Below are 12,319 nucleotides of genomic sequence, written 5' to 3'. Positions count from 1 at the left end.
CAAATCTGGGAACCAGAAAACAACATAAAGACATAAAAGTATCTATGGAGAGAGAGTTAATGGGCTGAATTTTCTGGATTTTGAACATTTTTAGCAGTCAGGACATTGTCGGGCCCCGACCCCAAGCACAGCAGCAGTGCATCTCTCTCAGTAATTTTATAGGAGGTGCCTGATTATGAAGGCCCACCACCCCCCCCCCTCCCCCTCCCCCTCCGGATCACCATCCAATTAGGGGAATGAGCAGGTTGTGGAGGCAGTGGGCGGTGTGTTAGGTTGCGAGGTCGGCCGGCAGCCTTCACTGGGTGTGCAGTGAGAGGGCTAGACAAAAAGGAGGAAGGGAACGACTGGAGCCAAGGCCAACACTTCCCTGTACTGTTGTGGTGTTTTGAAATTGCATTGTGCATTGTGTATTCTAGAGGCTGTTGTAGTACACACATGCTACCAAAGTCAGACTAAAACAGACAGAATGGCTGGAATTTTACATTGGGTGGGAGGCCCCGCCAACCAGATGAAAACTCGGTGGCGAGCCCGCCTGCACCGGGCCTGGGATTCCAGACTAGATTTTACGCTCCAGAGACCCTTAATTAGTCTTAGGTGGGACTTCCACCTCCTTCAGGCAGGAAGTCCCGCCTATTAGAGCTGCTGGCCAATCAGTGGGCTGGCAGCTTTTAGTCCCAGCAGCACCACTGGGAGGGGTGGCCACTGCTAGAACCCAGGCATCGGAGGCAACAGGAAAGATGGTCCCGGAACTCAGGTTAGTTTTTAGCTCCTCGCCAGGGACAATCGGCCAGGCTCCCACAAGGCGGGGGTGGGGGGGGGGGTGCCAGTTGGAAGGAGGGGGGAGTGTTGTGTGGTGGATGCAGTTGGGGATTTGGGGGCGGCCTTCTGTGGTGCATAGGGTGCCCGATCAGGAGGTCCCCCCAGCCCATAAGAAGACCGCCGGGTTTTACTCCTTTACTCCACTCGTTGGGACGGGGGGGCAGGGGCGGGTGGTGGGAACGGGGACTGTAAAATTCTGGCCAATAAAAGGAGAAGCCTTTATGTTCAGCTTCTGCAGTCTTTGTCGCTCTGTCTTTGCCTCATATCCTATACTAAACTAAGCTAAACCTCACTCAAATCCTAAGGACCGCATTCCTCACCACCAACACTATTCCTTACTGCAGTCTCCAAGAGATTGGAAGAAAATTGCAAGCTTCTGCCTGTGGAGGACCTCCGTCTTGCCAATTAAGGTCGTAGATTTGAATTATTGGTCATGGTGCTTCGATTTCCCACTGTACATGCACCTCCTATTACCTGATGAGCTGCAAACACAGCGGGGATCCCATACAGCGCCAGTAAAATCTCAGTTATGCTGGCAAACTGCTGAAAAATTGGTTGCTGACGAGCCTTAATTGTCTTCTTGCCGCTGTCGAGTGGGTTTCCGTCACTGTACTGAAGCTGCCTCGAGGAAAAGCGCGAGGAGGCAGGAACAAGTCAGGGAACCAGCTCGACCTCTTTCTGAGACATTTTCCTGGCCTCCCTGCTTCCGGGTCACTGGGAAAATTCCCTCCAAGGTCACAGGAAGATAAGGTGTTTCACTCTGCAAAGATGCTGCCTGACCTCCTGAGTGTTTACAGCATTTTCTGATTTTATTTCAGATTTCCAGCATCTGCAGTATTTTGATTCTGTTTAATTCTAATCATTATTTGTTCTTTTTGGTCGGTCAGGAGTTGTCAGAAACTGAAACCCATTTTTATGCTTCAGAGTTTCCAGCCCAAGCTACCGAAAAATCCGCACGGGTGCATTTTCTATTCGTCCAATACAGACACCACCCTTGCTTTCGACAGGACACATCGCATAAGTCCAGAGAACCTTATAGTGGGTCTCAAAAGCCAAAGGCTCAGGGATGCCTAGTGTATGTATAGATACTGCAGGAGTTTAGCCAGTGGAAGAAAAACACAAAGCTGAACAACATAGGTTATTGTCAAGCTTAACCCCAGCTACTACGACAACAAAAACTTGCATTTATATGTGAGACTAACAGAAAAATGTCCCAGATGTGTGTCACAGAGGTGTGAGGAAAAATGGTTGCTGAGCCAAAGGCGATGAAATTATACATTGGAGTTAAAACATGGAAATAGGCCTCAACTCACCAACAGGGATTGTTAGTTCACTCTTCATGCAAGCAAATAGGTGGTTAAATGCAATTAGGGCTGTTTCTCATATTCCTTTATCCCCTTTTTCCTTATCCACCTTCTTCTTTGGCCTCCTTGTCTCGAGAGACAATGGGTAAACGCCTGGAGGTGGTCAGTGGTTTGTGGAGCAGCGCCTGGAGTGGCTACAAAGGCCAATTCTAGTGACAGACTCTTCCACAGGTGCTGCAGATAAAATTGGTTGTCGGGGCTGTTACACAGTTAGCTCTTCCCTTGCGCTTCTGTCTTTTTTCCTGTCAATTGCTAAGTCTCTTTGACTCGCCACACTTTAGCCCCGCCTTTATGGCTGCCCGCCAGCTCTGGCGATCGCTGCAACTGACTCCCACGACTTGTGATCAGTGTCACAGGACTTCATGTCGCGTTTGCAGACGTCTTTAAAGCGGAGACATGGACGGCCGGTGGGTCTGATACCAGTGACGAGCTCGCTGTACAATGTGTCCTTGGGGATCCTGCCATCTTCCATGCAGCTCACATGGCCAAGCCACCTCAAGCGCCGCTGGCTCAGTAGGGTGTATATGCTGGGGATGTTGGCCGCCTTGAGGACTTCTGTGTTGGAGATACAGTCCTGCCACCTGATGCCTAGGATTCTCCGGAGGCAGCGAAGATGGAATGAATTGAGACGTCGCTCTTGGCTGACATACGTTGTCCAGGCCTCGCTGCCGTAGAGCAAGGTACTGAGGACACAGACTTGATACACTCGGACTTTTGTGTTCCATGTCAGTGCGCCATTTTCCCACACTCTCTTGGCCAGTCTGGACATAGCAGTGGAAGCCTTTCCCATGCGCTTGTTGATTTCTGCATCGAGAGACAGTTGAGCCTAGGTAGGTGAACTCATGAACCACTTCCAGAGTGTGGTCGCCAATATTGATGGATGGAGCATTTCTGACGTCCTGTCCCATGATATTCATTTTCTCAAATCTAAATCAGGGGACACAATCACTGACCAATGCAAGCAAATGGACTGCTGGGTGGAGCACTACCTAGAACTATACTCCAGGGAAAATGTTGTCACTGAGACCGCCCTCAATGCAGCCCAGCCTCTACCAGTCATGGACGAGCTGGACGTACAGCCAAAAAAATTGGAACTCAGTGATGCCATTGATTCTCTAGCCAGCGGAAAAGCCCCTGGGAAGGACGGCATTACCCCTGAAATAATCAAGAGTGCCAAGCCTGCTATACTTTCAGCACTCTACGAACTGCTTTGCCTGTGCTGGGATGAGGGAGCAGTACCACAGGACATGTGCGATGCCAATATCATCACCCTCTATAAGAACAAGGGTGACCGCGGTGACTGCAACAACTACCGTGGAATCTCCCTGCTCAGCATAGTGGGGAAAGTCTTCACTCGAGTCGCTTTAAACAGGCTCCAGAAGCTGGCTGAGCGTGTCCACCCTGAGGTACAGTGTGGCTTTCAAGCAGAGAGGTCCACCATTGACATGCTGTTCTCCCTTCGTCAGCTACAGGAGAAATGCCGTGAACAACAGATGCCCCTCTACGTTGCTTTCATTGATCTCACCAAAGCCTTTGACCTCGTCAGCAGACGTGGTCTCTTCAGACTACTAGAAAAGATTGGATGTCCACCAAAGCTACTAAGTATCATCACCTCATTCCATGACAATATGAAAGGCACAATTCAGCATAGCGGCGTCTCATCAGACCCCTTTGCTATCCTGAGTGGTGTGAAACAGGGCTGTGTTCTCACACCTACACTGTTTGTTTGGGATCTTCTTCTCACTGCTGCTCTCGCATGCGTTCAAGTCTTCAGAAGAAGGAATTTTCCTCCACACAAGATCAGCTGGCAGGTTGTTCAACCTTGCCCGTCCAAGAGCGAAGACCAAAGTATGGAAAATCCTCATCAGGGAACTGCTCTTTGCTGACGATGCTGCATTAACATCTCACACTGAAGAGTGCCTGCAGAGTCTCATCGACAGGATTGCGGCTGCCTGCAACGAATTTGGCCTATCCACCTAACCGATCTAATTTTGAATATGGACATAGTTTCGTCCTTAACCTGGAAGTGAATTCCAGGGTCTCACAACTCTCTGTGTATGTTCTGCTCTCTGTTTCAAATCTCTTATTTTGAATCCCGTGTCCCTGCCCCCTTAGTCTTGACACCTCTTGACTGGAAACAATTGCATCTGTTTACACTGTCTCAACCTTTCATTATTTTAAACATTTCTATCGTGTGCCATGTGGCAGACACATGGCAGATGATATTTAACACAGAGAAGTGTGAAGTGCTACATATTGGTAGGAAGAATAAGGAGAGCCAACATAAACTAAATAGTGCAATTGGTGCCGAGAGCTGGGGATGTCCGTACGCAAATCATTGCAGCTGGCAGGACAAATTGAAAAAGCTGTTAAAAAATCATACGAGTTCCATAGCTTTATTAATAGAGAAATAGAGTACAAAAACGAGGAAGTTAGGCTGAGCCTTCATACACCACTGGTTAGGCCTCTGAGAAGCATATCTTAGAAAGGATGAGCAGCTCTGTACAAAAGCAGAACATGAAAAACAGGCACATGGTTAAAAAAAAATTTAAAAATAAAATAATTTTTTAAAAAAGAGTTGGGACAGAGCTGCTCATTATTCAGCCATTAACACTGTCTCTGGACTAATGTTTTGTCTTCTACCACAACCATTAACATACTCTCTGCCTTTGTCCCATGACATCTTTGTTATTTAATCTCTCCTGCCCTTTGCCCTATCACACACCTTTCCTTTTGTTCTCTTCCTCACCACCTCCCCTCGCCCCCCACTTGCTTAAAACCTAATACTTTTCTAATCTTTGCCAGATCTCATGAAAGGTCACAGCCCTGAAACGTTAACTCTGCATCTTTCTCCACAGATGCTGCCTGACCTGCTGAGCATTTCCAGCATTTTCTGTTTTTATTTCAGATTTCCAGCATCTGCAGTATTTTGCTTTTATTATTTAGTGGCGCAGATTTTGCAGTGAGAATAATGATGAGGCCAACAATGCTCATCGTTATTATGGAGAAAGTTGGACAACAACCTCCAGAGAACACACGTGTGCAGTTAAACACAGAAACCCGAAAGCTGCTCTCTGAATTACTCTGCTCCTCTACAGGCTGTAATATAACAGAACCTCACCAACAGACTTGATATTGAAATCCATGTAAGGCCATGAAGTTGCTGTAATTACCCACTAGTTACCCAGTAAACACACCAGATAACATTAAGACTGGTGCGCTCAGGTTCAAGTGAATTTTTAATGGAGTGATAAGTCTTAATTACTGCCAAACAACCTCTCTGGCCCTGAAAATTTAATTTTACAAGTGTGGAGTCTCAGACCTTTAATTGGAATTGAATTAGTGTTGGAGATTTTTTTTTAAAAGTACAAATTAAAATAGTTCTCTTACTTTTTCCTTCTGTCTCTTTTATCTCTCCTTTCTTTCCTTCTTTTTTTCTGCTTTCTGCACATGAATTAGATCTAATATATATTTCCTGGTTTAAACTCTGTAGATACTAAATTTATTTACATAGTATTGCTTAAAGGCCTACCTGCGGAGTTGTAGCACGGGAGGTGCTACTGGCCGCTTTCCTTGCGGACCGCATAGCGTGAGTCAAGTGGACTGGGCCACGCAGGAGCGCAGCTGTGTGTGCCGAAGTCACTGAACATGGGCGATCACGACATCACTGACATCAACAGGCTGATGCAACGCAAGAATACGAAAGTTGGCTAATGAAAATGCAGGCAGTGTTTTCCTCATTCACTCCTGAAACAACAAGCATGAGAAAGCAAAGTAGGCCCTGTTCTGGGACAGGCTACTCAACAAGTTGCAGCTTGAGGTGCTTTTAACTTAGAAATGCTCAAAGAAAGTTGGTGGAAGTGCTGTGTTGAGACGCTGGAAGAGTTTGGAGGTTTCTGCTGACCACAGAAAGGCAGAGAATTACATTGCCCTGCATAGGTATGGAGGCAGTAGTTGCACTGCCACTTCCTCTGTAACATGAGCAGAACAGGCAGAGTGGAGGACAGAGAGAGGAACCACTGCAAGGAGGGAGGAGAAGGAGGGCTCTGGAGCACTAGTCCTATGTTGGGATGAGCCAGGAGCAGTGTCTCAGGAGGCTTTACTGCCCTAAAGAGGCAGTGAAGGAGTTGTGTCACTTCCTGCACAATGTCCTGGAGCTTCAAAGCAGGGGGAGGACAGCTCTCCCAGTAGCTGTGAAGGTTGCTGTTGCCCTTTCTTTCTACACAATGGCATTCTTCCAGACGGGAACTGGTAACATCAGCAACATGTCACGATTCGCAGTCTACAGAATATCTGGAGGAGACAGAGATACTTTTCAGGAGAAGGGGGAACTTCATCCTCTTCCCTCTGAGGAGGGAAGACCAGGATGAAATGGCACATGGGTTCGCCAGGATAGCGGGCTTCCTGATGTTGCAGGGCTCCATCAATTGCTTGCATGTAGCTCTGCACCCACAGGGGGTACCACTCAGTCAATGTGCAGCTGGTGTGTGACCACACCAAGACATTCTTGTTGGTGAATGCCCACTATCCTGGCAGCACCCATGATGCTTTTATCCAGTCAGCAATACCCACTGTCTTCAGTCCTCCAAGGATGGCTGCTTGGCGACAAGGAATACCTCCTCCACACATCGCTCGTGAACCCATTCCGCCATCCCATCACACAAGGTCAGGGGTCATCAATGAGAGGCTGGAGCTACCCACAACACTGTGGAGGGAGCCATTGGGTTCCTAAAGCAGAAATTTTGTGCTTAGATCACCTGGGGACGTGGGGGCGCGGTCTCCTGTGGTGTGTAACCCACTTCCTGACTCCCCACCATCTACAAGGCACAAGTTAGGAGTGTGATGGAATACTCTCCACTTGCCTGGATGAGTTCAACAGCACTCAAAAAGCTCGACACCATCCAGGACAAAGCAGCCTGCTTGATTGGCACCCCATCCACAAACATTCACTCCCTCCACCACCGATGCAGAGTGGCAGCAGTGTGTACCATTTGCAAGATGCACTGCAACAACTCACCAAGGCTCCTTCGAGAGCACCTTCCAAACCTGTGACTTCTACCACCTAGAAGGACAAGGGCAGCAAATGCATGGGTACACCACAACCTGCAAGTTCCCCTTCAAGCCACACACCATCCTGACTTGGAACTATATCACCGTTCCTTCGGTGTTGCTGGGTCAAACTAGAACCAGAGAACAATTATGGCACAGAAGGAGGCCATTCAGCCCATAATGTCCATGCTGGCCGAAAAAACTAGCTGCCCAATCTAATCCCACCTTCCAGCACCAGGTCGATAGCCTTGCAGGTTACAGCACTTCAGTTGCATATCCAGGTACCTTTTAAAAGTATTGAGGGTTTCTGCCTCCACCACCGTTCCTGGCAGTGAATTCCAGACACTCACCACCCTCTGGGTGAAAATGTTTTTCCACATGTCACCTCTAATCCTTCCACCAATCACCTTAAATCTGTGCCCCCTGATAACTGACCTCCCCACCAGGGGAAACAGGTCCTTCCTGTCTACTCTATCTAGGCCCCTCATAATTTTGTACACCTCAATTAAGTCACTGCTCAGCCTCCTCTGTTCTAAGGAAAACAACCCTAGCTGATCCAATCTTTCCTCATAGCTGCAACTTTCAAGCCCTGGCAACGTTCTTGTAAATCTCCTCTGTACTCTCTCCAGAGAAATTATGTCCTTCCTGTAATGTGGTGATCAGAACTGTACGCAATACACCAGCTGTGGCCTAACCAGCGTTCTAGACAGTTCCAGCATCACATCCCTGCTTTTATATTCTATACCTCAGCCAATAAAGGAAAGCATTCCATATGCCTTCTTCACCACTCTATCTACCTGTCCTGACACCTTCAGGGACCTGTGGACATGCACTCCAAGGTCTCTCACTTCTTCTACCCCTCTCAATATCCTCCCATTTATTGTGTATTCCCTCACTTTATTTACCCTTCCCAAATGCATTACCTCACACTTTTATGGATTGAATTCCATTTGCCACTTTTCCGCCCACTCAACCAAACCATTGATATCATTCTGGAGTCTACAGCTATCTTCTTCACTTTGTGTCATCAGCAAATTTCCCAATCATGCCTCCCACATTTAAGTCCAAATCATTAATATATACCACAAACAGCAAGGGACCCAGCACTGAGCTCTGTGGAATGCCACTGGAAACAGCTTTCCATTCGCAAAAAGATCAGTCAACTACTACCCTTTGCTTCCTGTCCCTGACCCAATTCTGGATCCAACGTGCCACATTCCTCTGTATCGCATGGGCTTTCATTTTACTGATGGGAACCTGAGAGGGAGCTCAAATTGGAGGGAAGCAAAACTGGTAACTTGTCAGGGAACCAGGCCAAGTATTAGAGAGGAATAGCCATATGCACAAAATACTGGGGGAGATAGAAAGCATAAGAGTAGGGAATAGTACGTTATTAGGTGGAGTCAGAGTAAGGGAGAAAGTAATAAAGTCCGAATCAGGGTTAATGCACATGTATGTGAACACAGAGTGTGGTTAGTGTGGTGAGCTACAGGCACAGATTGCCATATGGAAATATGATGTTGTGGCTATAACAGAGACCTGGCTCAAAGAAGGGCAAGACTGGGTGTTAAATATTCCTGGATACAATGTGTTCAGGAAAGATAGGAAAGGGAAAGAAGGCGGAGGAGGTGGCAGTATTGATTAAGGAGAGCATCGCAGTGCTGGAGAAAAAGGATGTCCCAGAGTGGTTGAGGACAGAATCAATTTGTCTAGAGCTAAGGAACAAAAAAGGTGTGGTTACATTGCTTGGTGTTGTCTAAAGGTCACCAGCTAGTGGGAGGGACATGGAGGAACAAATTTGCAAGGAAATTACAGAAAGGTACAAAAATTATAAAGTAGTGATAATGGGTATTTTAATTATGCAAGCATAGACTGGGATAATAGTAGTGTAAAGGGCAGTGAGGGGCAAGAGTTTCTAGAGTGTGTTCAGGAAAATTTTCGACAACAGTATGTTGCTAGTTCAATGAGAAAGGAGGCACTGCTAGACCTGGTTCTTGGAAATGAGGTGGGCCAAGTGTATCAGGTATCAACAGGGAAGCATTTAGGGGATAATGATCATTGTATCATAAGGTTTAGGCTAACTATGGAAAAGGACAAAGAACAATCCAGGATAAGAATAATTAACTGGGGGAAGGCCAACTTCAATGGGGTAAGAATGGAGCTGGGGCGAATAAATTGTAGTCAAAAGCTGGCAGGAAAATTGGTAGGTGAACAACAGGCTACCTTCAAAGAAAAGATAGTTCGGGCAGTCAAGGTATGTTCCCTTGAAGAGGAAAAGTAGGGCAAACAAATCCAGAGCTCCCTGGATGACAAAAGAAGTAGAGATTAAGATAAAGAAGAAAAGGCGTGTTTATGACAGATGCCAGGTAGAAAATACTATTGAAAACCAGGCTGAATATAGAAGGTCCAGTGGGGAAGCGAAAAAGCAAATAAGAGAAGCAAAGAGAGAGCATGAAGAGAGACTGGCAGCCAGCATTAAAGGAAATCCCAAGGTTTTCTATAGACATATAAATAGTAAAAAGTTAGTAAAAGGAGGAGTGGAGCCAATTAGGGATTGGAAAGAGGATTGACACATGGAGGCAGAGGGCATAGCTGAGGTATTAAATGAATTCTTTGCATCTGTATTTACCAAGGAAGAAGATGCAACCCAGGCAATGTTGAAAGAGGAGGTAAGTCAGACACTAGAGGGGTTTAAAATTGATAAAGACAAAGTATTAGATAGGCTGTCTGTACTTAAAGTGGATAAAGCACCAGGGCCGGATGAGCTGCATCCAAGGATACTGATGGAAGTGAGGGTGGAAATCGCAGAAGCACTGGCCATAATTTTTCAGTCTTCCTTAGACTCGGGGGTGATGCCAGAGGACTGGAGAATTGCAAATGTTACACCCTTGTTCAAAAAAGGGTGTAAAGATAAGCCCAGCAACTACAGGCTAAAGCCTGGCTCGGGTATCAAATTAAAACCCGACTTGGGGCCCAACCCAACAACAGCCAACCCGAACCGGGCCTGAGTCCTTTAATTTCTTTTTCATGCCCGACCTGACCCGAAAATAGCAAACATATTATTGAAACAGAAAAAAATCGTAGATTAAAGCGAAAACAATATGAAACAAAATAGTACAGACCAGCCTGACCTGACCTAAGTACAAATACTGGACACAGAATACAGACCCGACCCGAACCCGACACATGTAGTCAGGTTTGGTTGGGTTCGGGCCGGGTAGCCAGGCTTTACTACAAACCAAAATAAAAGCAAAATACTGCAGATGCTGGAAATCTGAAATAAAAACAAGAAATGCTGGAACCACTCAGCAGGTCTGGCAGCATCTGTGGAAAAAGAAGCAGAGTTAACGTTTCGCGTCAGTGACCCTTCTTCGGAACTAGCAAATATTAGAAATGTCAAAGGTTATATGCAAGTGAGGCGGGGGTGGGGCAAGAGATAACAGAGGAGAAGGTGTAGATTGGACAAGGCCACATAGCTGACCAAAAGGTCATGGAGCAAAGGCAAACAATATGTTAATGGTGTGTTGAAAGACAAAGCATTAGTACAGATAGGGTGTTAACGGACTGAAGATTGAACAGCAGCAAGTACAAACATGAAAAAAAACAGTGGGTAAGCAAACTGAACAAACTAAGATGAAATGAAATAAACAAAAAAAATGTAAAAAAGAAAAAATAACTAAAAATAACAGTAAAATGGGGGGCCCGTCATGCTCTGAAATTATTGAACTCAATGTTCAGTCCGGCAGGCTGTAGTGTGCCGAATCGGTAAATGAGATGCTGTTCCTCGAGCTTGTGTTGATCAACGCTTATAACCTTTGACATTTCTAATATTTGCCAGTTCGAAGAAGGGTCACTGACCCGAAACGTTAACTCTGCTTCTCTTTCCACAGATGCTGCCAGACCTGCTGAGTGGTTCCAGCATTTCTTGTTTTTATTTACTACAAACCAGTCAGTTTAACTTCGGTGATGGGAAAACTTCCAGAAAAAATAATTCGGGACAAAATCAATAGTCACATGGACAAATGTGAGTTAATTAAGGAAAGCCAGCATGGATTTCTTAAGGGAAAATCATGTTTAACTAACTTGCTGGAGGTTTTTGAGGAGGTAACAGAGAGGGTTGACGAGGGCAATGCTGATGATGTGGTGCACATGGACTTTCAAAAGGCGTTTGATACAGTGCCACACAACAGACTTGTGAGCAAACTTGTAGCTCATGGAGTAAAAGGGACGGTAGCAACATGAATACAAAAAAGGCCGAGTGACAGGAAACAAAGAGTAGTGGTTAATGGATGTTTTTTGAGCTGGAGGAAAGTTTGTAGTGGAGTTCCCCAGGGATCAGTGTAGGGACCCTTGCTTTTCCCGATATATATTAATGACCTTGACCTTGGTGTACAGGACACTATTTCACAGTTTGCAGATGATATGAAACTTGGAAGCACTGAACTGTGAGGAGGATAGTGTAGAACTTCAAAAGGACATAAACAAGTTGGTGGAATGGGCAGACAGGTGGCAGAAGAAGTTCAATGCAGAGAATTGTGAAGTGGTTCATTTTGGTAGGAAGAACATGGAGAGACAATATAAAATAAAGGGTACAATTCTAAAGCGGGTGCAGGAGCAGAGGGACCTAGTTGTATATGTACATAAGTCATTAATGTGACAGGACAGGTTGAGAGAGTGGTTAATAAAGCATACAGTATCCTGGGCTTTATTAATAGGAGCCTAGAGTACAAGAGCAAGGAAGTTATGTTGAATTTGTATAAGACACTAGTTTGGCCTCAGCTGGAGTATTGCATCCAGTTCTGGGCACCGCACTTGAGGAAAGACGTGAAGACATTGGAGAGAGTACAGAAAAGATTCACGAGAATGGTTCCAGGGATGAGGAATTTCAGTTATGAAGATAGATTGGAGAAGTTAGGACTGTTTTCCTTAGAGAAGAGAAGACTGAGAGGTGATTTGATAGAGGTATTCAAAATCATGAGGGGTCTGGACAGAGTAGATAGAGAGAGACTGTTCCCACTCATGAAAGAATTGAGAAAATTAGAGGGCACAAATTTAAAGTATTTGGTAAGAGAAGCAAAAGTGACATG

This window comes from Heterodontus francisci, chromosome 20 (assembly GCF_036365525.1).
Source record: "Heterodontus francisci isolate sHetFra1 chromosome 20, sHetFra1.hap1, whole genome shotgun sequence".
Taxonomy (NCBI): domain Eukaryota; kingdom Metazoa; phylum Chordata; class Chondrichthyes; order Heterodontiformes; family Heterodontidae; genus Heterodontus; species Heterodontus francisci.
The sequence above is the reverse complement of the archived record's forward strand: the minus strand, read 5'-3'. Positions refer to the sequence as shown.